Raw genomic sequence first — 26093 nt, 5'->3', positions numbered from 1 at the left:
CATGACTCCAGACCTCCAGTGTGTATGAACCACGCCATACTCCATGACTCCAGACCTCCAGTGTGTATGAACCACGCCATACTCCATGACTCCAGACCTCCAGTGTGTATGAACCACGCCATACTCCATGACTCCAGACCTCCAGTGTGTATGAACCACACCATACTCCATGACTCCAGACCTCCAGTGTGTATGAACCACGCCATACTCCATGACTCCAGACCTCCAGTGTGTATGAACCACGCCATACTCCATGACTCCAGACCTCCAGTGTGTATGAACCACACCATACTCCATGACTCCAGACCTCCAGTGTGTATGAACCACACCATACTCCATGACTCCAGACCTCCAGTGTGTATGAACCACACCATACTCCATGACTCCAGACCTCCAGTGTGTATGAACCACGCCATACTCCATGACTCCAGACCTCCAGTGTGTATGAACCACACCATACTCCATGACTCCAGACCTCCAGTGTGTATGAACCACGCCATACTCCATGACTCCAGACCTCCAGTGTGTATGAACCACGCCATACTCCATGACTCCAGACCTCCAGTGTGTATGAACCACGCCATACTCCATGACTCCAGACCTCCAGTGTGTATGAACCAGTGTGTATGAACCAGTGTGTATGAATAGTAGTGGTATATAATATAAATAGCCATACTCCATGACTCCAGACCTCCAGTGTGTATGAAGCTGCAGCACTCTGAGACGCTGAGCAGCTACAGCTTCCACTCAGATATAACACGGCTGTGTTTAGCATCCCTCTGTGGAGACGAGGAGAACGCGCACACACACACACACACACACACACACACACACACACACACACACACACACACACACACACACACACACACACACACACACACACACACACACACCAGAGCGAGGGGAGGACAGGATGTTTAGTCCAGGGGATCAGAGCAGGCAGCAGGAGGCTGTCAGCTCCTCGCTCGTCCCTCCAAACACACTAACTGGTTTAGAGCAGTCTCTGCATCATCAGTCAGAGAGAGAGAGAGAGAGAGAGAGAGAGAGAGAGAGAGAGAGAGAGAGAGAGAGAGAGAGAGAGAGAGAGAGAGAGAGAGAGAGAGAGACTAGAAGAGATACATAGAGTGATGCGAACTGGAAAAAGTCTAAATGGATTAAGGGTGATGGGGTGTGGTGTATGTGCGTGTGAGAGAGAGACAGATACCGAGAGGGAGGGGGGAGAGAGAGGATAAGGGTGAGAAGGAGAGGGTGAGGGAGAAAGAGAGTAATAGAGAGAGAGGGAGAGAGAGAGAGAGAGAGCGAGCGAGAGAAGGGGGAGAGTGATATAGCGAGTGATGTTATATAGGGAGCTGGAAAAAGTATAAATGAGTTATGGCTGATGGGTGTGTGTGTGTGTGTGTGTGTGTGTGTGTGTGTGTGTGTGTGTGTGTGTGTGTGTGTGTGTGTGTGTGTGTGTGTGTGTGTGTGGGGGGGGGGGGGGGTCATCGTCCAGAGACTGCGACAGTGCTGCTCTCCAGTATTTACTGCAGTGTCTTTAAAACAGCAGACGTCTCCTGGGGGGGGAGACAAAGAGGAGCCAGGGGGGAGGAGGGGAGGGAGAGGAGAGAGGAGAGAGGATAGGAGTAGGACCCTACAGACGACGGAGAAACAGCCTTGGAGCCAGATGCCTCTGCTCGTGTGTTGGTTGCTCTGCCGTATGACTCTGGCCTCCCTCCCAATCTATTTTTCTTGAATAGTAATTGTTCACGGCTCTGTCCGTTTATAAAGACGCATTCGATTTACTATAGAAACAATGGAATCGATTTTATTTAAGTTGAAAAATGACATCAATTCTGGGTTCGTTCTTGCAGATTCTCTACAGTCTGCAAGATACAAACGTACTGTAAAATAAGCTTAATTTGTTTCCATGGTATAACCATGTTATTACCATATCTCTTGTCATAGAATATCCCATTGTCCATGTAATTTAAATGAACTTTACCAAGTAAAAGTAAAAATGTATCATGACAATTTAAGTAGGCTGAAACGGTACTGTCTGTGATAGTTTCCATCAGTGTTGGATTCTCTCTACCCTGTGAGAATCCATCTGGCCAGGCTTCATGTCATGCCTCTGGTGGTCTGAACCGCCAATCAGATGCCTCAGCCAATCACCTGCTAACTATTGCTTATCCAAATAGGTTTCAAGCACATTGTGTGGAACTCGGTCAATTAAGTGTGAAACATTGTCCAATGGGTAGACAAGACTAATCTGAAGTGAATCGTCTCTCAATGAGCAATTAGGATTAGGAAACAAGCAAGGGCAATATTAAACATGGCTTCATCTTACAGTGCAGTTTGAGTTTGCGTTGTAAGAACATATGAGAGCAAAGGGTGTGTTGATTGCATGGAAAGGGAATAACCAGTTTCAAGGGGTGATGGTACTCTTGGTCTAGTCCTTTGACCTTTGACCTTTAGCATGAAGGGAACGGCGATAGTTCACAGCGCTGACATCTTCACACACCAGGGAGGAATACGTCCTCTCTCAACACATCGGACTCCTGCTAATTACACGTAGAAGTTAGCAGTTCACAACATGGTTTCAGAATAAGCAGTTTTTAGTTCTATTTATTGATAATAATAAAGAAGAAGATGGAGTGGGCGTCCCATCCACCTAAAAGGTGAGAGAGGAATCATTCCACACAAGCTCAGAGTCAGACTGAGGACTAACAGAGCAGGAGGCTCAGCAGAGACACACTTTAAGACCAACACTAGGAGGAGAGTGACATATGACACACACACTTTAAGACCAACACTAGGAGGAGAGTGACATATGACACACACACTTTAAGACCAACACTAGGAGGAGAGTGACATATGACACACACTTTAAGACCAACACTAGGAGGAGAGTGACATATGACACACACACTTTAAGACCAACACTAGGAGGAGAGTGACATATGACACACACACTTTAAGACCAACACTAGGAGGAGAGTGACATATGACACACACACTTTAAGACCAACACTAGGAGGAGAGTGACATATGACACACACTTTAAGACCAACACTAGGAGGAGAGTGACATATGACACACACACTTTAAGACCAACACTAGGAGCCAGACAGGAGCAACAGATCCCTGAACTCTGACAATAACCTTGTCATGTGTCAGCACGTCATCAGGTATTTGGACATTGACCTCAATATCCACACCGATACAGTTAGTCACATGAGAGACAAGAGAGACCAGACGAGGTCTGCAGGGTGTCACAAGGGGAGGAAGAAATGAATAAAGAATCCCTCTACAGTTTCAGACCACTTTTTGAGTCAATTGTAAAACATCAGTAACAAAAGCTATTTAAGAAAAATGTTGTTATAAGAAAGTGCTATTTTAATTTTTAGATAGTACATGAATTGAGTGGTTACCAAAATAGAGGAAGGGTTACCAATAAAGCCCCTTTCCAACCAAACAGAACTCCAATATCAGCATTCAGCAGAGTGTCCTGACACACTGAAGAAGAGGAACGTTTGGTGTTGAGGCCTGCAGCGGATTGGCTCTGATCCCTGTCCGTCAGAGGGCCCTACTCAGGGGCGGGCCCACCCAACATCAACACACAGAAATAAACGACAAAATAGCTACAAACACTGTTCTAGAAGGTCCATTTGTAATGCAGCTTTTAGTATAAGAGGATTACTTAGGTTCACACACACCCCCACCCACCCCACCCCCAGTGGCCTGGAGGCTGACCCGGTGTTATTGACTGTAATGTAATCCGCCCCATTGATCAGCAGGCTGTAACTCAACAGCAGCTCATTTGTACAACGCAGAAAGAATAGTGCAGAGCCAGGAAACACACAGAGTGACACACAGAACGCTCTGCAGGGGCCCCCAGCGGGGCCCTCAGCGGGGCCGTCAGGGGCCCTCAGCGGTCTGCAGGGGCCCCCAGTGGTCTGCAGGGGCCCCCAGCGGTCTGCCAGGGGCCCTCAGCGGTCTGCCAGGGGCCCCCAGCGGGACCGTCAGGGGCCCTCAGCGGTCTGCAGGGGCCCCCAGTGGTCTGCAGGGGCCCCCAGTGGTCTGCAGGGGCCCCCAGCGGTCTGCCAGGGGCCCTCAGCGGTCTGCCAGGGGCCCTCAGCGGGGCCGTCAGGGCCCCCCGGCGGGGGTCCCTCAGCGGTCTGCCAGGGGCCCTCAGCGGTCTGCCAGGGGCCCCCAGCGGTCTGAAGGGGCCCTCAGCGGTCTGCCAGGGGCCCCCAGTGGGGGTCTGATAGGGGCCACCCCGGGCCTGGCCCCGCCCCCTGGGGCCTCTGCGGGGGGGGGGGGGAGTGGGAGCTATGCTGACCTAGCAACTCCTTCATGTGTGAGTGGGCATGTGGTGTGTGTGTCTGTGTGTGTGTGTGTGTGTGTGCGTGCGTGCGTGCGTGTGTGTGTGTGCTTAGGGGGCATGCGGGCCTGTGTGTCAGCTGTCAGCGCTTTAATACAGTGGAACAGGAGACAGGAAAAGGCCTCTCTCTCTCTCTCTACCATCCTCTCTCTCTCTCCACCATCCTCTCTCTCTCTCTACCACCCTCTCTCTCTACCATCCTCTCTCTCTCTCTCTCTCTCTCTCTCTTGTGTCTGCGTCACCAGACCCGCCCCTTCCTGTGCTGAGACTTAGGCCCAGTCTGTTCCTCTCCCCTTAACAACAACACTTGCTCTGAGCGCCCTTAGCTGCAAGTCAGCTCCTGAGCTGGTTAGCGTTCAAGGGTTGATTTTAAGGGAAGAACAGCCCTCCCCCTTGATCCCCTAAGTATTGGGACACCCTACCCCTTCACGGGAACGCTCTAAATCTAGGGTTAGGGCCCAAACCTAGGGTTAGGGCCCAAATCTAGGGTTAGGGCTCAAATCTAGGGTTAGAGTTAACCTAGGGTTAGGGCTCAAACCTAGGGTTAGGGTTAATCTAGGGTTAGGGTTAATCTAGGGTTAGGGTTAATCTAGGGTTAGAGTTAATCTAGGGTTAGGGTTAATCTAGGGTTAGGGCTCAAACCTAGGGTTAGGGTTAATCCCAGGGTTAGGGCTCAAACATAGGGTTAGGGTTAATCTAGGGTTAGAGTTAATCTAGGGTTAGGGTTAATCTAGGGTTAGGGTTAATCTAGGGTTAGGGTTAATCTAGGGTTAGAGTTAACCTAGGGTTAGGGTTAATCTAGGGTTAGGGTTAATCTAGGGTTAGGGCTCAAATCTAGGGTTAGGGTTAATCTAGGGTTAGGGCCCAAACCTAGGGTTAGGGCCCAAATCTAGGGTTAGGGCCCAAATCTAGGGTTAGGGCTCAAATCTAGGGTTAGAGTTAACCTAGGGTTAGGGCTCAAACCTAGGGTTAGGGTTAATCTAGGGTTAGGGTTAATCTAGGGTTAGGGTTAATCTAGGGTTAGAGTTAATCTAGGGTTAGGGTTAATCTAGGGTTAGGGCTCAAACCTAGGGTTAGGGTTAATCCCAGGGTTAGGGCTCAAACATAGGGTTAGGGTTAATCTAGGGTTAGGGTTAATCTAGGGTTAGGGTTAATCTAGGGTTAGGGTTAATCTAGGGTTAGAGTTAACCTAGGGTTAGGGTTAATCTAGGGTTAGGGTTAATCTAGGGTTAGGGTTAATCTAGGGTTAGGGTTAATCTAGGGTTAGAGTTAACCTAGGGTTAGGGTTAATCTAGGGTTAGGGTTAATCTAGGGTTAGGGTTAATCTAGGGTTAGAGTTAACCTAGGGTTAGAGTTAACCTAGGGTTAGGGTTAATCTAGGGTTAGGGTTAATCTAGGGTTAGAGTTAACCTAGGGTTAGAGTTAACCTAGGGTTAGGGTTAATCTAGGGTTAGGGTTAATCTAGGGTTAGGGTTAATCTAGGGTTAGGGGGAGAATTGGGACAGGCCTAGGTCCCCTTAGTCCTCAGCTCCTGGTATCTCTAGCCCGTCTGTGTGTGTGTGTGTGTGTGTATCTGTGTGTGTGTGCGTGTGTGTGTGTGTGTGTGTCTGTGTGTGTGTGCGTGTGTGTGTGTGTGTGTCTGTGTGTGCGCGCGTGTGTGTGTGTGTGTATCTGTGTGTGTGTGTGTGTGTGTGTGTGTGTGTATCTGTGTGTGTGTGTGTGTGTGTATCTGTGTGTGTGTGTGTATCTGTGTGTGTGTGTGTGTGTGTGTGTGTGTATCTGTGTGTGTGTGTGTGTGTATCTGTGTGTGTGTGTGTGTGTGTGTGCGTGTGTATCTGTGTGTGTGTGTGTGTGTGTGTGTGTGTGTGTGTGTGTATCTGTGTGTGTGTGTGTGTGTGTGTGTGTGTGTGTGTGTGTGTGTATCTGTGTGTGTGTGTGTGTGTGTGTTCTCCGTTGTCCTCTCCTCTCAGCAGGCTCCATGGTCTCTGTTCTAGGGCCTTCTACCGGATGTGAAGAGCACAAACATTTGAAGCTTGGCTGAGCAACTAATTCTTGTTTGGACAGACACAATCTTTACACACACACACACACACACACACACACACACACACACACACACACACACACACACACACACACACACACACACACACACACACACACACACACACACACACACACACACACACACAGCACGAGGGCATCTAAGGACAAATATGGACTCGTTTGGAGGCAGGGGAACATCTGGTGATGTTTAGGATGTTCAGTGCTGGAGGTCCCGTCGTAAATGTCTCAAACAGGTTTCCTGAAGGTGCTTTGAGGAGGGAATGTTACATTTCTACACAGCCTCATATTTAATGTTGTTGGTTTATTCATGTTTGAACTTGTGTTGGCTTGGTTTACGTTTGCGGCCCAATAATGGCACTACCCTCACGGTACAAACACTTCTCTTTGTTGTCATTCATTCTGTGATTAAGGGCGAGCGAGACTCACTGTGAGCTCAGAACGAGTCGGGCAGCACCACAGTGTGTGTACGCTACATCCTCTCAGTTCAAAAGCTGAGTGGGCGCACTGGAAGAGGGAGACACACACACACACACACACACACACACACACACACACACACAGTGGAGGAAGAGAGAGACCCTGGGTGGACGTTGAAGGTCATTAAACATTGAAGTGTCCTGAGAGTGTCCTGTCGGCAGTCATCCTCTGGGACTAGAGCCTCAGCTTTCTGCAGATGTTTGGAATTCAAACACGATGTTGATGTACGTCAGACATGATGCTGAAACTTAAAGCCACTGCCTTCCTGACTCCGTTGAGTCAGGTAGACTCAGGTAGAGTCAGGTAGACTCAGGTAGAGTCAGGTAGACTCCGTAGACAGTCTAAATCCCCCTGAGGTCATCAGGGGAGCTGCTTCTTGAAGCGCTGCTGAAGGCCTCAGCCATCAGCTACGCAGACACATGCTTGCTTAATTGTAGACGCACCAATCAGGTTCAAGCACTATAAAAATGCAGCAGGTACGTTCACCTGTCTTTACTGTAACCAACATGGAAGAGTGAGGGTGAGAGGGTGAGTCCACAGAGGAGAAGAGTGAGGGTGAGAGGGTGAACCCACAGAGGAGAAGAGTGAGGGTGAGAGGGTGAGTCCACAGAGGAGAAGAAGAGTGAGGGTGAGAGGGTGAGTCCACAGAGGAGAAGAAGAGTGAGGGTGAGAGGGTGAACCCACAGAGGAGAAGAGTGAGGGTGAGAGGGTGAATCCACAGAGGAGGAGGAAGAGTGAGGGTGAGAGGGTGAGTCCACAGAGGAGAAGAGTGAGGGTGAGAGGGTGAGTCCACAGAGGAGGAGGAGGAAGAGGAGGACCTGAAGCAGAAGAAGACCACATTTTCTTCTCTCTTTGGGAATGGGAATAGGTGTACTGTGGGTTAACTCCAGTCATGTTAATACCACACACACACACACACACACACACACACACACACACACACACACACACACACACACACACACACACACACACACACACACACACACACACACACACACACACACACACACACGAGGCAGGTGTGAATTCGCCCTCAATCAACTATCTGAGCTCATGCGCTGTCTGAACGTTATAGCCGTTATAACGTTATAACGTTATAGATCAACACATGATCCATCCATCCTGATCTGACTTCAAAACCTCTTCCACAATATGGACATGAATTTCCTCCCCTTCCTCCCCAACCACACTAAAGTGATTCCCATCACAGCCGGCCACCTGAAGGTTAACTGTGGGTTATCAAAGGTCATGCTTTAGTCTCATTGCGTCGCCTCTGCTCAGTAACAGCCTGTCCTCCCTGCTACGTCCACACAACAAACTATTGTTTCATCGTTGGATTCTCTGCAATGGTTGAACCAAGGCTTGTGTCACTGGGCTGCACACTAACACAGAACCATGACGCTAGAGGGACCCCTCAGCCCTCAGCATAACACAGAACCATGACGCTAGAGGGACCCCTCACCCCTCACACCCCACGTAGGCTGGCCCAGCGGCCCCTCCACCCAGCGGCCCCTCCACCCAGCGGCCCCTCCACCCAGCGGCCCCTCCACCCAGTGGCCCCTCCACCCAGCGGCCCCTCCACCCACCCAGCGGCCCCTCCACCCAGCGGCCCCTCCACCCAGTGGCCCCTCCACCCAGCGGCCCCTCCACCCAGCGGCCCCTCCACCCAGTGGCCCCTCCACCCAGTGGCCCCTCCACCCAGCGGCCCCTCCACCCAGTGGCCCAACAGTACAGTACGGTAAGAGTACAACATGCCCCCTGGTAGAGCAGAGTGTCTCTCTCTCCAGAGCAGAGTGTCTCTCTCTCCAGAGCAGAGTGTCTCTCTCTCCAGAGCGTCTCTCTCTCTCTCCAGAGCAGAGCGTCTCTCTCTCCTTCCCTTTGAGTGCCTGCTCTCTGGCAGAGCGTCTCTCTCTCCTTCCCTTTGAGTGCCTGCTCTCTGGCAGAGCGTCTCTCTCTCCTTCCCTTTGAGTGCCTGCTCTCTGGCAGAGCGTCTCTCTCTCCTTCCCTTTGAGTGCCTGCTCTCTGGCAGAGCGTCTCTCTCTCCTTCCCTTTGAGTGCCTGCTCTCTGGCAGAGCGTCTCTCTCTCCTTCCCTTTGAGTGCCTGCTCTCTGGCAGAGCGTCTGTCTCTCCTTCCCTTTGAGTGCCTGCTCTCTCCAGAGCGTCTGTCTCTCCTTCCCTTTGAGTGCCTGCTCTCTGGCAGAGCGTCTGTCTCTCCTTCCCTTTGAGTGCCTGCTCTCTCCAGAGCGTCTCTCTCTCCTTCCCTGGCTCGACTGAAAGCAGGAAAAGGAGAGGAAGCCTTTTGAGTGTTGGCTCAGAGCACAGAAGAACACGCTGTGTACCAGGTCTGCTGTTATTAACATGGCAACAGGGGCTGTTACTGTCAACATCTCTCAGTCCCAGTTCACTCCTGCCACACCAGTATATGCAGCAAAGGCATTTGGTACTCGTGGTCGTGTGAAAAGGCTCATCTCTCCCAGGACTTTAAGTCAGAATGAATATTTCAGACTGTGTTTGTTCTGTAACTGCTATAAACCGTTCTAGCATTCTAGGCTTCAACATGTTGTGTCTAATGACACCGTTTTATTTCAACAACTCATTAACTCATTAACTAACATTATAATAATGATTGTTTATGTACATTAATTATATTATTCTAAACACTTTGCATTGCGCACTTCCAAATTGCCATCAGCACTTGTTTGGCAGCTTTAGTCCGTCCTTCATCCTTTACACCACGGGCACATGGAGACGGAATAAGCACTAGGACTATCATCACCACCCTGAGGTCTGCCTTAGCTCAAACTCTCACTGGCCTTGGTGCTTTTCTCCCAGCAGTGCAGCCTCCTAGCAGCCAGCGTTCATCACCAGGACCAGCCTCCGTGCTCCTGGTCTGCCTCAGCCTCCACTGTAGCCCCTCAGCCTCCACTGTAGCCCCTCAGCCTCCACTGTAGCCCCTCAGCCTCCACTGTGGCCCCTCAGCCTCCACTGTAGCCTCCACTGTAGCCCCTCAGCCTCCACTGTGGCCCCTCAGCCTCCACTGTAGCCCCTCAGCCTCCACTGTGGTCCCTCAGCCTCCACTGTAGCCCCTCAGCCTCCACTGTAGCCCCTCAGCCTCCACTGTGGCCCCTCAGCCTCCACTGTAGCCTCCACTGTAGCCCCTCAGCCTCCACTGTGGCCCCTCAGCCTCCACTGTGGCCCCTCAGCCTCCACTGTAGCCCCTCAGCCTCCACTGTGGCCCCTCAGCCTCCACTGTAGCCCCTCAGCCTCCACTGTGGCCCCTCAGTGTGTGGATCCATCACCAACTCAACCTGTAATGTCCATGCGACCGGTGTTAGCCCTAATGCTGCGTTAGGTCCAAGGATGATAATGTAAGCTTTAACTCTGTGTGGTCTTATGAGGTCATATATTTAATTCACTCAATGTGTAGGTTGATTGTTGTTATTATGGAGGGGCTTTCTCCTGATTCTCATTTGAGTTAGACAGCTATTTAGAACCTGCTTGTCCAAAAGCAGGTTCCACCAATATATATTTTCTTTATATATTGGTGGCATAAAACATCTAGGGTTGATATTAAAGGTGCCACCCCGTCCCTCCCCTCCTACTTGTTGTATGTTGTACATCCTGGCACTTAATGTACACACTTATTGTATGTCATATTTAGTTATAGTACTTAGTTATGTAGCCTCTTATCCTAGCTATCTTGTTGTAAACAGGGAATGGGTTAACGTGGTTCTATGAACATCTTTACTGTACCGACAGAGGTATATTGTTTCACTTTATTATGACAAATGGATTATGATAAATGCGTCTGCTGAATGCCCTAAATGTAGATGTAAGCATAGGCCAACTCCTTTATAATTATAGTATATAATAATTATATTTCCTTTCAACATACAGTACATTTCTCCCACATTTCTATCCACAGTCTCAGAGATATTTACTGGAACTTACTAGGTCCATATGTCTAAGCATTCATTTCAGCACCTCCTGTAGTGTCTCCACTCCCTCTCTCTGAGAACGGTACTCTCTCTCTCTGCTCATCTGGTACAATCTCCTGAGATGGTTCATCCTAACCTGCACTATCACTGGGAGAAGAAGCTCCACAGGAACAGATAGAAATATTCCTTACTGCAAGAGGCAACATAACAGAGTAAGGTCATCACAATGTCACCTCGCGGAGAGAACCTGCATGTGTGCGTCTTTGTGTGTTTGTGAGGGGGTTCATACGATACGGTGGCCCATAAGTTTCAAACAAACTGCATACCTCAAACACTTAGCAAGCTGAATTCTGAAATGGCGTTAGTGGGGCAAGAACCAATGATTGTATGATGCCGATAAACCTTGCAAAAGTGAAGGTAACATTTCCAAGATTTTTTTTTAAATAGGCTAAGTTATCAACATTCTATACTGCATGAGTAGGCTATACAATATTAGTCCTCCATCAATAATATCTGTTTCATTTTCATGAGTAGGCTATACAATATTAGTCCTCCAGCAATAATATCTGTTTCATTCTCAACTTCTGTTTTCGGTCACTTCCGTTGTGTTGCTTGACGATGAAAGGCAGTGGATTACCTAGGTCCAAAACGGTCCAGGACTGGACCTGGACCTGGACTGGACCTGGCCCTGGTCCAAAACGATTCAGGACTGGGCCTGGTCCTGGTCCAAGACTGGACCTGGACCTGGTCCAAGACTGGACCTGGTCCAAGACTGGACCTGGTCCTAGGTCCAAGACTGGACCTGGTCCAAGACTGGACCTGGTCCTAGGTCCAAGACTGGACCTGGTCCAAGACTGGACCTGGTCCTAGGTCCAAGACTGGACCTGGTCCAAGACTGGACCTGGTCCTAGGTCCAAGACTGGACCTGGACCTGGGCACTGTGTGGCCACAATGAGAAGAAGGGGCTGTGGAGTGTGTAGCCTGGCCATTGCTACAGTGCCCTGTTGTCGACCCTTCACTTGGGAAACAAATATGAAAAAAAAAAGGCTGTTATAGGGCTCCATCCCTACAGTTATAGGGCTCCATCCCTCCACCCAGCCCTACAGGGGGCTATTATAGGGCTCCATCCCTCCATCCAGCCCTACAGGGGGCTGTTATAGGGCTCCAGCCCTACAGGGGGCTGTTATAGGGCTCCATCCCTACAGGGGGCTGTTATAGGCTCCATCCCTTCATCCAGCCCTACAGGGGGCTGTTATAGGGTCTCCATCCCTACAGGGGGCTGTTATAGGGCTCCATCCCTCCACCCAGCCCTACAGGGGGCTGTTATAGGGCTCCATCCCTCCACCCAGCCCTACAGGGGGCTGTTATAGGCTCCAGCCCTACAGGGGGCTGTTATAGGGCTCCATCCCTCCACCCAGCCCTACAGGGGGCTGTTATAGGGCTCCATCCCTCCACCCAGCCCTACAGGGGGCTGTTATAGGCTCCATCCCTACAGTTATAGGCTCCATCCCTCCACCCAGCCCTACAGGGGGCTGTTATAGGGCTCCAGCCCTACAGGGGGCTGTTATAGGCTCCATCCCTACAGTTATAGGCTCCATCCCTCCACCCAGCCCTACAGGGGGCTGTTATAGGCTCCATCCCTCCATCCAGCCCTACAGGGGGCTGTTATAGGCTCCATCCCTCCATCCAGCCCTACAGGGGGCTGTTATAGGCTCCATCCCTCCACCCAGCCCTACAGGGGGCTGTTATAGGCTCCATCCCTTCATCCAGCCCTACAGGGGGCTGTTATAGGCTCCATCCCTTCATCCAGCCCTACAGGGGGCTGTTATAGGCTCCATCCCTCCACCCAGCCCTACAGGGGGCTGTTATAGGGCTCCATCCCTCCATCCAGCCCTACAGGGGGCTGTTATAGGCTCCATCCCTACAGTTATAGGCTCCATCCCTCCATCCAGCCCTACAGGGGGCTGTTATAGGGCTCCATCCCTCCATCCAGCCCTACAGGGGGCTGTTATAGGGCTCCATCCCTCCATCCAGCCCTACAGGGGGCTGGGTTATAGGGCTCCATCCCTCCACCCAGCCCTACAGGGGGCTGTTATAGGCTCCATCCCTTCATCCAGCCCTACAGGGGGCTGTTATAGGGCTCCATCCCTCCATCCAGCCCTACAGGGGGCTGTTATAGGGCTCCATCCCTCCATCCAGCCCTACAGGGGGCTGTTATAGGGCTCCATCCCTCCATCCAGCCCTACAGGGGGCTGTTATAGGCTCCATCCCTTCATCCAGCCCTACAGGGGGCTGTTATAGGGCTCCATCCCTCCACCCAGCCCTACAGGGGGCTGTTATAGGCTCCATCCCTCCACCCAGCCCTACAGGGGGCTGTTATAGGCTCCAGCCCTACAGGGGGCTGTTATAGGCTCCATCCCTCCATCCAGCCCTACAGGGGGCTGTTATAGGGCTCCATCCCTCCACCCAGCCCTACAGGGGGCTGTTATAGGCTCCAGCCCTACAGGGGGCTGTTATAGGCTCCATCCCTCCATCCAGCCCTACAGGGGCTGTTATAGGCTCCATCCCTCCATCCAGCCCTACAGGGGGCTGTTATAGGCTCCATCCCTCCATCCAGCCCTACAGGGGGCTGTTATAGGGCTCCATCCCTCCACCCAGCCCTACAGGGGGCTGTTATAGGCTCCAGCCCTACAGGGGGCTGTTATAGGCTCCATCCCTCCATCCAGCCCTACAGGGGGCTGTTATAGGGCTCCATCCCTCCACCCAGCCCTACAGGGGGCTGTTATAGGCTCCAGCCCTACAGGGGGCTGTTATAGGCTCCATCCCTCCATCCAGCCCTACAGGGGGCTGTTATAGGGCTCCATCCCTCCATCCAGCCCTACAGGGGGCTGTTATAGGCTCCATCCCTCCATCCAGCCCTACAGGGGGCTGTTATAGGGCTCCATCCCTCCATCCAGCCCTACAGGGGGCTGTTATAGGCTCCATCCCTTCATCCAGCCCTACAGGGGGCTGTTATAGGCTCCATCCCTCCACCCAGCCCTACAGGGGGCTGTTATAGGGCTCCATCCCTCCATCCAGCCCTACAGGGGGCTGTTATAGGCTCCATCCCTACAGTTATAGGCTCCATCCCTCCATCCAGCCCTACAGGGGGCTGTTATAGGGCTCCATCCCTCCATCCAGCCCTACAGGGGGCTGTTATAGGGCTCCATCCCTCCATCCAGCCCTACAGGGGGCTGGGTTATAGGGCTCCATCCCTCCACCCAGCCCTACAGGGGGCTGTTATAGGCTCCATCCCTTCATCCAGCCCTACAGGGGGCTGTTATAGGGCTCCATCCCTCCATCCAGCCCTACAGGGGGCTGTTATAGGGCTCCATCCCTCCATCCAGCCCTACAGGGGGCTGTTATAGGGCTCCATCCCTCCATCCAGCCCTACAGGGGGCTGTTATAGGCTCCATCCCTTCATCCAGCCCTACAGGGGGCTGTTATAGGGCTCCATCCCTCCACCCAGCCCTACAGGGGGCTGTTATAGGCTCCATCCCTCCACCCAGCCCTACAGGGGGCTGTTATAGGCTCCAGCCCTACAGGGGGCTGTTATAGGCTCCATCCCTCCATCCAGCCCTACAGGGGGCTGTTATAGGGCTCCATCCCTCCACCCAGCCCTACAGGGGGCTGTTATAGGCTCCAGCCCTACAGGGGGCTGTTATAGGCTCCATCCCTCCATCCAGCCCTACAGGGGCTGTTATAGGCTCCATCCCTCCATCCAGCCCTACAGGGGGCTGTTATAGGCCCCATCCCTCCATCCAGCCCTACAGGGGGCTGTTATAGGGCTCCATCCCTCCATCCAGCCCTACAGGGGGCTGTTATAGGGCTCCATCCCTCCACCCAGCCCTACAGGGGGCTGTTATAGGCTCCAGCCCTACAGGGGGCTGTTATAGGCTCCATCCCTCCATCCAGCCCTACAGGGGGCTGTTATAGGGCTCCATCCCTCCACCCAGCCCTACAGGGGGCTGTTATAGGCTCCAGCCCTACAGGGGGCTGTTATAGGCTCCATCCCTCCATCCAGCCCTACAGGGGGCTGTTATAGGGCTCCATCCCTCCATCCAGCCCTACAGGGGGCTGTTATAGGCTCCATCCCTCCATCCAGCCCTACAGGGGGCTGTTATAGGGCTCCATCCCTCCATCCAGCCCTACAGGGGGCTGTTATAGGCTCCATCCCTTCATCCAGCCCTACAGGGGGCTGTTATAGGCTCCATCCCTCCATCCAGCCCTACAGGGGGTTGTTATAGGGCTCCAGCCCTACAGGGGGCTGTTATAGGGCTCCATCCCTACAGGGGGCTGTTATAGGGCTCCATCCCTCCATCCATCCCTACAGGGGGCTGTTATAGGGCTCCATCCCTCCACCCAGCCCTACAGGGGGCTGTTATAGGGCTCCATCCCTACAGTTATAGGCTCCATCCCTCCACCCAGCCCTACAGGGGGCTGTTATAGGCTCCATCCCTCCACCCAGCCCTACAGGGGGCTGTTATAGGGCTCCAGCCCTACAGGGGGCTGTTATAGGCTCCATCCCTACAGTTATAGGCTCCATCCCTCCACCCAGCCCTACAGGGGGCTGTTATAGGCTCCATCCCTCCACCCAGCCCTACAGGGGGCTGTTATAGGGCTCCATCCCTCCATCCAGCCCTACAGGGGGCTGTTATAGGCTCCATCCCTCCATCCAGCCCTACAGGGGGCTGTTATAGGGCTCCAGCCCTACAGGGGGCTGGGTTATAGGGCTCCAGCCCTACAGGGGGCTGTTATAGGCTCCATTCCACCCATCCCAGAACAACCCATCTTATTTTGCTGTGTTTGTGTGTGTGTTTGTATTTGTTGTTTGTTATGATTGATCATGTATTTAATTTTTTATAAATAATAATATAATAATTAAATTAATAAATATAATTGTTTTGGGGGAAACTCGCACGCCCGGCAATTTCCCCGTCTTATCTCAAGCTGCCTGTGTGAAACCGAGGGGTCAAATCCCCCGTCGTCACGGCGCCGGCTCTCTTGGGTCACTGGAGGAGGCGGGGCTACGCACCGAGCACAGCAGCTGGTTGCACCAGCAGAACGTAAGATCCCACGTAGGCTACGGTGAACGGAAACTGCCCAAACGTTCGACTTTACACTCTACTAAAAAAATAGCAGTTGCACCAAGCAGATAGTTTCAACGTAACACTAAGTTATAACTTTTTACACCTCCCCTCTAGCTGGTGTAAGTTCCATTCTAACGATACCGGTAAATACGTTTAAAGATTTAAATACCAAAGACGGCTATTCGTTTTGAGCAATGGGATGAGGAGTTTCAACGCGGTTTGCATCAGGAACGGATTGTCCGTGACCCCGTATGGATCCATTTCATCAGTATGATGATGTAGATCTATATGCGCGATTTTGGTTTCGGCCCACGTACAAACCAATATTCTAGAGCTATTCCATACAATGCATAGCCAGGTAGAGGCTAACTCAGACAAAAACTCTCACACAACGAATAGCATATAAAGCAGCAATGAGCTGCAATTTATTATAAAAATCCACCATCAAATAGCTTAACCTCACGCTTCACGCCCAAGTCAATTTTAGAGAATGAATGACTGTGGAACTGTTTTGTTTTCCCTCGCATTTGGATGCTAACGCGTCTTCACTCGGATAAGGTGGAAACTTGCCGGTAGCAGCTACTTCCTGTTTACATTGTTTGCTGTCAATGATTGGCTTGAAATTATCTAAACGTCATTAAATGCGACACTGATACAATTTACGCACTACTAGTAACGTTAAAACTTAAGTTATGGTGGTGCAACCAAAATTTAGAACAGCTTTAGTTTGAAACTATCTACGGCGAACGTTAGGTAAAGACGGACTTTACACTCCAACTTATGATCGGCTTTACTGCTGGTGCACCCGACTGCAGACCTCTATAGAATAATTTGCATACTCCCGAATGTTTTTATTTTTTTATGAATGAAGACACCCGCATGCAAGAATGAGTTCACGTCTGAGTGTAGGCTACAAACGCGATTAACTAATCAGAAGTGCAAAAACGCCAGCATATTCTTTATTTTGCTGACCACATGTTTTTTATCCCGACAAAAGTCTCGTAAGGACGGTTCCTCTGCGTCTTTCTCGTAGTTCGCACCATCTTTCAACGTCTTTGTTTAATGTGACTGCATCACCTTCTCTCCCCTGATGGTCAGCAGCTCGTGGATTTCACCGTCTCTCCAGTTAGAACGACTCATGTTGATGTTGCTGCGTTGACTCTGTTGTAGAGACAACTCAGCAACACCTCTACCCAACCCCCCCCCCCCCCCCCCGGAACCGTGGAGCGTCTAATCGCATTTACATGAAAATAAACCGCCAATGTGTGTAGGGTCCGGGAGGGTAAATTGGGGTGCTATATTTGGTGTAAAAACATCTATTGGCGCATCTGTATATGAGGAACCCAGTTTACATTTAACATTAAACACACTTAGTTTTCCTTGAATCAAACATCTTTAAGGTGGTGTTGTCGACAACAATTTAGTCACAGCTAGACTCCTCGCCACGCTTCGGTTACACACACGTGTGCATTCATCTGTGGATGATGTTGTGCATTCTAAAAACTCACTCCATTTTTCAAACAGCAACAGGTGAACAAACCTCTGTTTTGTGTATCCTGCTGCTGGTTGATGTGGTTCTGATCCTTTTTATCCCTAGCGACTGATACACTCGCTTTACCCTGATCAGTGAGGACCTCACAGAAGACCTAGTCTGGACAGCTGTAACAGAGCCTTGGATACTTGCTTAACTGTAACCCCTCTCATGAGGAAAGCTTCAGGGTATCTAGTGGTGTAATGACAAATTACAAAATATCGACCTCTATTCTTTGAAAGGGAGTGTTCACCAAGGGCAAAGGAATCAATGGGGCCATAACTCTCCTCCCTGACATCTGACCATTAGGACAGGACCTACAGTAGGCTTTCACTTCCTCATATAACTTAGGCAAGTAAAAGCTCTTACCTACTCTCTGTAAGGTTTCATGTTTCCTAAGTGACTAGCAGATAGCATGTCCTGACTTCAGCAGTTCCTTCCTGAACTTTTCTGTGACTATAAGTTGGAGGCCCTCCTCACTTTGGCGATAAAGTAGACTTTATTATTTTTTTATGCTCACTCCGTGCCAGACTTTTTTAGGCACACAACTAAAACGTTTGGGCCTCCAATAATAATAATAACTTTATTTATATAGCACCTTTCAAAACAAAGTTACAAAGTGCTTAACAATAAAACAGATCAGTCCAAGTCCAAGACAATAAGAACAATGTAATACAATATATTACAAGATGCAATATAATACAATAAAATCAAATCCAAAACATATAATAAAACAAGACAAAATAATAAAACAAGATAAAAATAATTTAGTACACGAAATGCCATCAGTTAGGAAAAGCCATAAGATAAAAGTCAGTCTTAAGAAGAGATTTAAAAGGATCTCCAGGCAGGGAGTTCCACAGCTTAGGGCCTGAACAGCAAAGGCCCGGTCACCTTTTTTTATAAGACGAGACTTTGGAACCGTTAGTAGGGCCCTGCTGGAGGATCTCAAGCAGCGATCAGGCTGATAGGGAGTTAGCAGATCGCAGATATAGGCAGGAGCCTGACCATTCAAGGCTTTAAACACAAGCAATAAAATCTTAAAATCTATTCTAAAACTCAGGTAACCAATGAAGGGCTGCAAGGATTGGTTTAATGTGGTCGCTTCTCCTAGTACGTGTTAAAAGCCTGGCAGCAGCGTTTTGAATCAGCTGCAGTCTTTGGATGTTTCGCTTGCTGATACCAGAATAAAGTGCATTACAATAGTCAAGTCTGGAAGAGATAAAAGCATGGATGACCTTTTCTAAGTCTGCCATGGAAAGGAAGGACCTGATCTTGGTTAGCTGTCACAGTTGGGCAAAGCAAGACCGCAACACTTTGGTCACCTGAGCATCAAAGGACAACTCAGAGGCAAAAATAACTCCTAGGTTGCAGGCCTCTTTACGAACATTCTTAGATAGGGCACCTAGACTAGAGGAAAGATAGTTAACGCCGCTAGTGCTATGGCCAGGGGGGGTGATTATAATCAATTCAGATTTGGAGTCATTTAGCTGCAGGAAATTTTTGGACATCCAATTTTTAATTTCAACAAGGCAGGACAAGATACACGAAACATCAGTGGTACCAGGCTTTAACGGGACATACAACTCGGTGTCGTCCGCGTAGCAATGGAAATCAACGTCATGTCTACGCATGATTTGCCCCAGGGGTAGCATATAAATAGTGAATAAGAGGGGACCCAGAATAGACCCCTGGGGCACCCCACAAAGGAGAGGAGCACAAGAGGAGGAGACATCTCCAAGCACTACAGAGAAGGACCTGTTCGACAGATAGGAAATGAACCAATCCAGAGCCACATCACTAATGCCAACATAATTCTTCAGTCGGCTGATTAAAACATCATGGTTCACTGTGTCAAAATCTGAGCTGAGGTCAAGGAGAATTAAAATGGAGTACCAAAAAAACAAAAAAGTACGAAAAACCAAGTGGGAATGCAGTCAGAAGGGCAGGAGGATGATTTTGAAAGTGCAACAGTGCGTTCCAGGGTTGACAGAGAGATTTCACTGAAGTGGGTTAATGTTGAAAGTGGGCAGGAGTCAACATCAAGCTCTCTGCATTCAGTGTTAAAGTTCTGCCGAATCTCCACTATCTTGTTACAAAAATAATTCAGAAATTCTTCACATATCTCTGGGGAAGATTCAACTGGCTGGCTAAATCACAGAATTTACAGTTTTAAAAAGGATTCTGGGATTATGACCCTGTTTAGTGATCAGTTCAGAAAAACAGGTGCTCCTTGCTTCTTTGATTGTACACTGGTAAGTGAACATTATAATTTTTAGAGAAGCAAGGGAGACACTGAGTTAATAGTAACAGGTGGCTGTTGTGAAGGAGAGGAAGACACTGGAGCTGACACCGAGTGGAACAGGTTGTCAGGCTCCGACTGCAGGAAACACGACCACACATGGTTGACGTCGTGTCTGAAAATGCAATAGTTCTTTGTCCCACAAATGTATTAGTTAAACAAGCAATACAAGCAAGCACGGATCAGCCATTAGGTCACCAAAACTATGGGCTTACCAAGACTTTATTGGTCTGTTTCCAGGATCAGTCAAAGGTGGGAACCCTAAATAGGGCCCAGCAATAAAGAATTCATTCACTATCAACAAACTAAAATTAACCATACAAATATTTTTCATATTTGTTTTGTCTTTGCTGAGAGAGGCTTATTTTTTATGACTGTGTAATCAGTGCTTTAGGCCTACAGAGTGCTATGTTGTCTTATTAGAATGCATTCTTGTCATAACATAACCTCTGCCCATTGATCCCAGCTGGGCTTTGGATCAATAAACTAGTGAAGCTTCCATTAAAAAGACATGAGCGCCCATGACTCAACACCCTGACCACAGAGACCTGAGCTCCTCTATATGTCAGCCTCCCTCCCCCTCCCCTTCCCATAACTATGCATCCCTGGGTGGGGGCCACATCTCTTACTTATTGGTAGGGTTGGGCAGCTACTTTCCAACGCAGTCAGAACAATGGCAAGCCGTTAACAGACACAAGTGTGGTTGTTTACAGTTCGATCAACTAGTGCACTCATGTCAATAGCAAGCCCCGCGAGCCAAACACGGCCCTCCATGACTTTTAATCAGGCCAATACGTGCACTGATCAAGTGAAGGTGGCCCCGGTGGTTGTCTTTAAATTCACGTCTGTTCCAATACACTGAACACTGAAACACAAGAGGCACTGCCGCGCTCCACTCTCCAACTTTTTTCGGAGCATTAATAAAGGCCAAATAGGCTACATAAACTACAATACAAAGAATGTAAATGCTATCTTCCTTTCCAAAGGTAGCTAGCATAAGAAGTGCCCGAATAAGGAAAGGTAGACAATGAATATTGACAATTTCAAGAAAGATGGGAAACAGAATATTTATTCTGTGAATTCAAACAAAAGCCAATGATTCTCTTACGTCAAGATTAATTGGCAGTTTTCAAAGAATATAACCTTCTGAGGAATTTCTTAACAAACTATGAGCATTATGGAAACATGGACACCGAAAAGCGGCTGCAAAAAGTAAAAGAATGAAAACGCAAACTCGAACAACAGAACAACATGTAAACACATACTCCCATCGACAGCCAGGGTGAGGGAGCTGTGAAAAGAGAAGAGAATAGCAAAAGCAGGCCAGCCATTCACAGAGGGAGCTAGGTATGGAGGTCATTTGGGAATATCAGCCTCTCCCGAAATGCCGTGGTAGTCGGGTGGTTGAGCTGGTCTCCAACTTAGAGATCCAGCTAAAAGCTAATGCCGGAGGAAGCACTCTGTGGGAAGGTGTTGGTTAGTGATGGCTCGTTTGTGAACGAATCAGTTTGAACGAACAACTCTTTAACATGAACGAACCGATTCCCAGTTTCAGTTCCTCTTGTTCGTATTGTTCGTTCGCCGAGACTCGACTCCCAGCTCCACCCACTAGTCGCTGACTCGTGAGTCGCCGTTCGTTCACTGACTGTGTTTAGCGGTGAAGACTCGAGGACTGAGAAATCACAAGAGCCAGCCGGGCAACAACATCCCGATTCCGAACATGTAGCGCTCCTCAGCTAAAAGGAACTTAGTTAATGTTGTGTTGATGTCAGTGACTGAGAATCATGATTCACTGCTACCGGAAATGCGAACGAACAAACAACTCTTCTTGGCGAACTGACCAACGCAAACTCATTCAAACAAATAATGAAATCCACCACTAATGTTGGGCATGGGACATGTAATGACAGTTGTAACCAAAACGGTTAACTTTATTTGTTCACGGGGCTTGAATCACTGGCAATTCAAAGCACTTTTAGAGGAGGAAAACTCTACCATACAGCTCGGTGGGTTCGGGGAAAGTGTTAGGATAGGTGTGCATATGTGTGGTGTCCGAAGATTTTATGAGATTTTATGAAATTATGAGTTGAGATCACTTGTTTCATGGAAATCAAACTAAAGGTCATCCCAGAGGATGAAAAGTGTCTGAGCGACTTGGTGTTTAGGTGAGACGTAACAGAGCACCTTGATTCCCTTAATGTAAAACTCAAGGGTGGAAAGCAGCTGATCACTGAAATGTGAGCCTCAGTAAAGGCATCTCAATTGAAACTTCGTCTATAGGAGGGCCAGATGCACAAAGAAAACTTGTCTCCCTTTCCTACTTGCCAGTCAGTGACAGTCACCATCCTATTCCCCACCAGAGTATGCTGACAAACTGAAACTGAACTCGCTAAAAGCAAAATTCAGCAGGAGGTTTGCTGATTTTCAGAAATTCAGAAATTACAGAAATTCTATCCAGATCTGTTCGCAAATCCATTTTCCATTGATGTTGACACTGCATCGAGCAGTTGGGACTCATTGAATTGCAATGTAGCGCTGCTCTCAAGAGCCAGTACCAGTCGGTTGGGGCTACTCCCCTAATCGATGCCACAGCTTGGCCTTCACGCTGAACACATGTCTATGCTTGGAAGCACCTACTCCTGAAAACAGATGTTCTCCTTAATGAAACTGAACACAACACAGTGCCTGCCTTACAGACCAGCTCTGGTCTCGGTAATGCAAGTGGCCGTAGCAAAGTACATTAGGCCTAGAACAGCCGAGATCATCCGTAAGAAAAGGTGTAGAGTCTAGAAAGAGTTTTTCTTACGTTTGGCATGATAGGCCCTTTTGTTGTGGCGTTTCAAGTTTCCAAAGTAAATAATGCAATTTCAGATACGACTTGTTGCATTGAAACAAACAGTGCATCAAACAGTTTAGCTGAAAACCATGACCTTATTTGTGTTTTGTTTTTTGTTTGTTTTGTGTAAGACAATAGTACTGTGATCCAAATGTGTTTTGTTTAAATACTAAATTAGAATTGTATACAAAAACATTGTTCAGCACTTGATAAATACTATTTTGCCTAAGTTACCCACAAACATGGAAAAACTATAATATTTGAAGGGTTTTGTTTTTTTAATTGGTTTTAATTTAATAGTTACTCACACACTTATATTTCTTCAATAAAATAGTAATCATTGGAATTAATGGCCCTTGATTTTATTCACAACCATCAGCATGGCCCTCAGTAAGTTTGAATTTGACACCACCCGACCTAGCGTTATAGCCTGTTGGACTCATAGGACCTACATTACAATATCATATGTGTTTCTATAGACATTCCATCTAGTGAGTAGGCTACTGTATAGGCCTTGCTAGCTGATGACACTAGCTATAGAACCAGTTTAACACTCTCAAAAAGTAGAAAAAGTGAAAATGTGTGGATTTTGTGTGAACTGTGAATCTTGTGAAACTAAGCAAAATTCCGACACGGTGCAAGAATGATGAAACAGTCCTAAACTATCAACATAGAGCATGTTACGTCATTAGGTGGACAACATAGCGATACAGAGGTATAGCCAAATGGCATTTTAGCAACTGTAAAATATATGCTTTGACAGTTGTACAGACACTAAATAACCTGATTTAGATATATGTTGCCAGATTAACAATACCTACAGACCTTGCTTTATCTACCAGAACAATTTGAGAACAGCATTTAAAACGAGGAGCTGACGATTGCTAACAAAACGGATCACTGCCCATGAGTTTACTTCCTGTCACCTAGTTACTTGATTCTGACTCACACGGGAATACGTAAATTAGAACATTTCAAACTCCATTCAACTACATAGAAGACACAGAAACTCCCTGCTTTGGGTCTTTAAAGCTCCCACATTAATAAACAAGAATCAGCCTTTGGACACAGAAGCAAGACTACCCCTGAAACAGAAAGAGAGAAAGTATTTTTAGATCTGTTCTTGACAACTCCTGCTTCAACTTTCTGAACCACTCATCGCCCATCACCCATCGTCCTTGACCTCTCTTAAAGGCTTGACCTTTAACCCTTGCACCCCATGGAACAGCTGCAATGTTTTGAGGTCAGGCAGACTTTGACCTTGTTTCCATTCATTTTGAAGAGACCTGCTTCCTGCTTGTTGCCTCAAGGAGTAGAGAGGGAGGAGAGATCTTGTATTCAAGACTGCCACAACCTCAGCGGAGGGTTATCAGTATTATTCGTTGTTGAATCGTAGATGGCGGCATAGGTGTTTTCACGTTTGTCTGCGTTTACCTGTGTCTGTGTTTTTTTATGACAATGATAAGTTTAATGGGCTAGGCTACCTGATTTTGGAATATTTTTCATCCTGGGTCACAAAACTCAGAAAACTGTTAACAACTTGGAGATGGTAAACAGTAAACAGCAACATAAGCCTCAGCCTACTCAAACACGCAGGTCTGGCTGTAGTAACAACATGAGATTACCGGTTTTTGTGGACGTTCTGGGATCTGGTGATGGATCATTCTTTCATCTTCTTCTCAGATTACTCTCTTTAATTCTGGAACTATGCTGCTTTCTGATGCTGGCAAAGGTAGCATGGATGGATTTTATCAGGTAACATCCATCCCAACCCAGGCCCAGAACTGATTGAGCTTTTGAACCCTGACAATTTAAAAAATAGAGGTGGTTTGCGTTTTATCCATGTTAACGTGTGCAGCCTGATTAATAAAATCAACGCTGTTAGTCTATGGGCTAAAATGACAGAAAGTGACATATTTGTCCTGTCTGAGACATGGCTCAAACCATCAATTATGAACAATATGATTCACATCGAAGGGTATAATCTTTTTAGGACAGATCGCGTGAATAAAGGAGGGGGAGTAGCCATATATGCCAAGGCATTGTTGGACTGTTCCGTCGAAACAATAACAAAGCCAAAGTTCTTCGAACTGTGTGCCATCAAAGTAAATCTCCCCAATGGCGCTTCCCTGACCGTGGTAGGATGCTACCGCCCACCATCGGCTGTTATAAAATGACATCATATCTAAAGCATTTGACACAGTGGACAATCATCTTACTCTGCAAAGATTGCAAAGCATAGGCTTTAGTAGCACTGTGCTAAGATTGAAAACCACTGTGCTTTAGTAGCACTGTGGTTTTCTAATTACCTCAGTGTGTGGCATTAGATAATTGTACCTCATCCTTAAAACACCCAAAAAATGGGTGTCCCACAAGGGTCCGTTTTGGGCACATTTTATTTTCCATTTATATAAATAATTTAGGTAGGGATCTGAAGAAAAGTTCATCTTTATGCAGACAATACCATTTTGTACACCTCTGCTACATCAGTGAAAGAAGCAATTACATATTTACAGTCCGCCTTTAGTCAAGTACAAATATAACTTCACTATATCAACACAGGGAGAGTACAATAGAGGGAGTATCATCCTACAAATACTTAGATATTTGGTTGGACAATAAACGGTCTCTTGGGGTCCATATTGAGAGCGTCTCAAGAAAACTTTACTTTCCTTATTCAGCAAGGTAACCATTTCCTTGCTGAAGGAAAGGAACGTTTTTTTTGTGCAGACTTTCTTCAGTGTTGGATTAATTATGGTGACCTAATTTATATGCACTCTACTTCATCTTTATAAAAAAAAACCGAGATGTACTGTACCACTCAGCCTTGCGTTTCATTACAGGTGCATCAGCTAGGACTCACCACTGCACTCTGTATGAAACTGTACAGTGGTCCTCCCTCTCCCTCAGAAGGAAATCCCACAGACTGATTGTTATTGCTAAAGCACTAATGGGTAAATTACCCCTCTACATTTCAAAGTGTGTGTGTGTGTTCACTGTGTGCTCACTGTGTGTGTGTTCACTGTGTGTGTGTGTGTGTGTGTGTGTGTTCACTGTGTGTGTTCACTGTGTGTGTGTTCACTGTGTGTGTTCACTGTGTGTGTGTTCACTGTGTGCTCTGTGTGTGTTTCACTAATTCACGGATGGGATAAATGCAGAGACCAAATTCCTTGTATGTGTGAGCATACTTGGCCAAAAAAGCGTTAAAAAACACCAAATAAGATTTGAAAAGCTTTGGAAGTTTATTTACAACACTATTCACATGGTTAGTAGTCAGCATATAAGATAGATCGGGCGGCGAATTGCATTGCGTATCCGACATCCCGATGGAGAACTTTGAAAGCATGAGGGGTCTCCATGGTTACGGAGTCGGATTACGGAGTCGGAGTTGTGTACTCTAGCCTTTACTCACACACGCCTTCCGGAAATGATTCCTCAAACACA

General features: G+C 48.1%; 1 protein-coding gene across 1 annotated transcript in view; it reads right to left on the bottom strand.

Moving 5' to 3' along the window:
- The window catches only part of LOC311350640 (inactive phospholipase D5-like), a gene marked incomplete at both ends in the record, with an annotated part of 92742 nt that overhangs the window by 33129 nt on the left and 33520 nt on the right, over nt 1-26093 (bottom strand). The window lies entirely within an intron of this gene.

This window comes from Micromesistius poutassou, assembly GCF_964030765.1.
Source record: "Micromesistius poutassou genome assembly, chromosome: 7".
NCBI lineage: Eukaryota > Metazoa > Chordata > Actinopteri > Gadiformes > Gadidae > Micromesistius > Micromesistius poutassou.
This window is presented reverse-complemented; position numbering and strand designations above follow the sequence as displayed.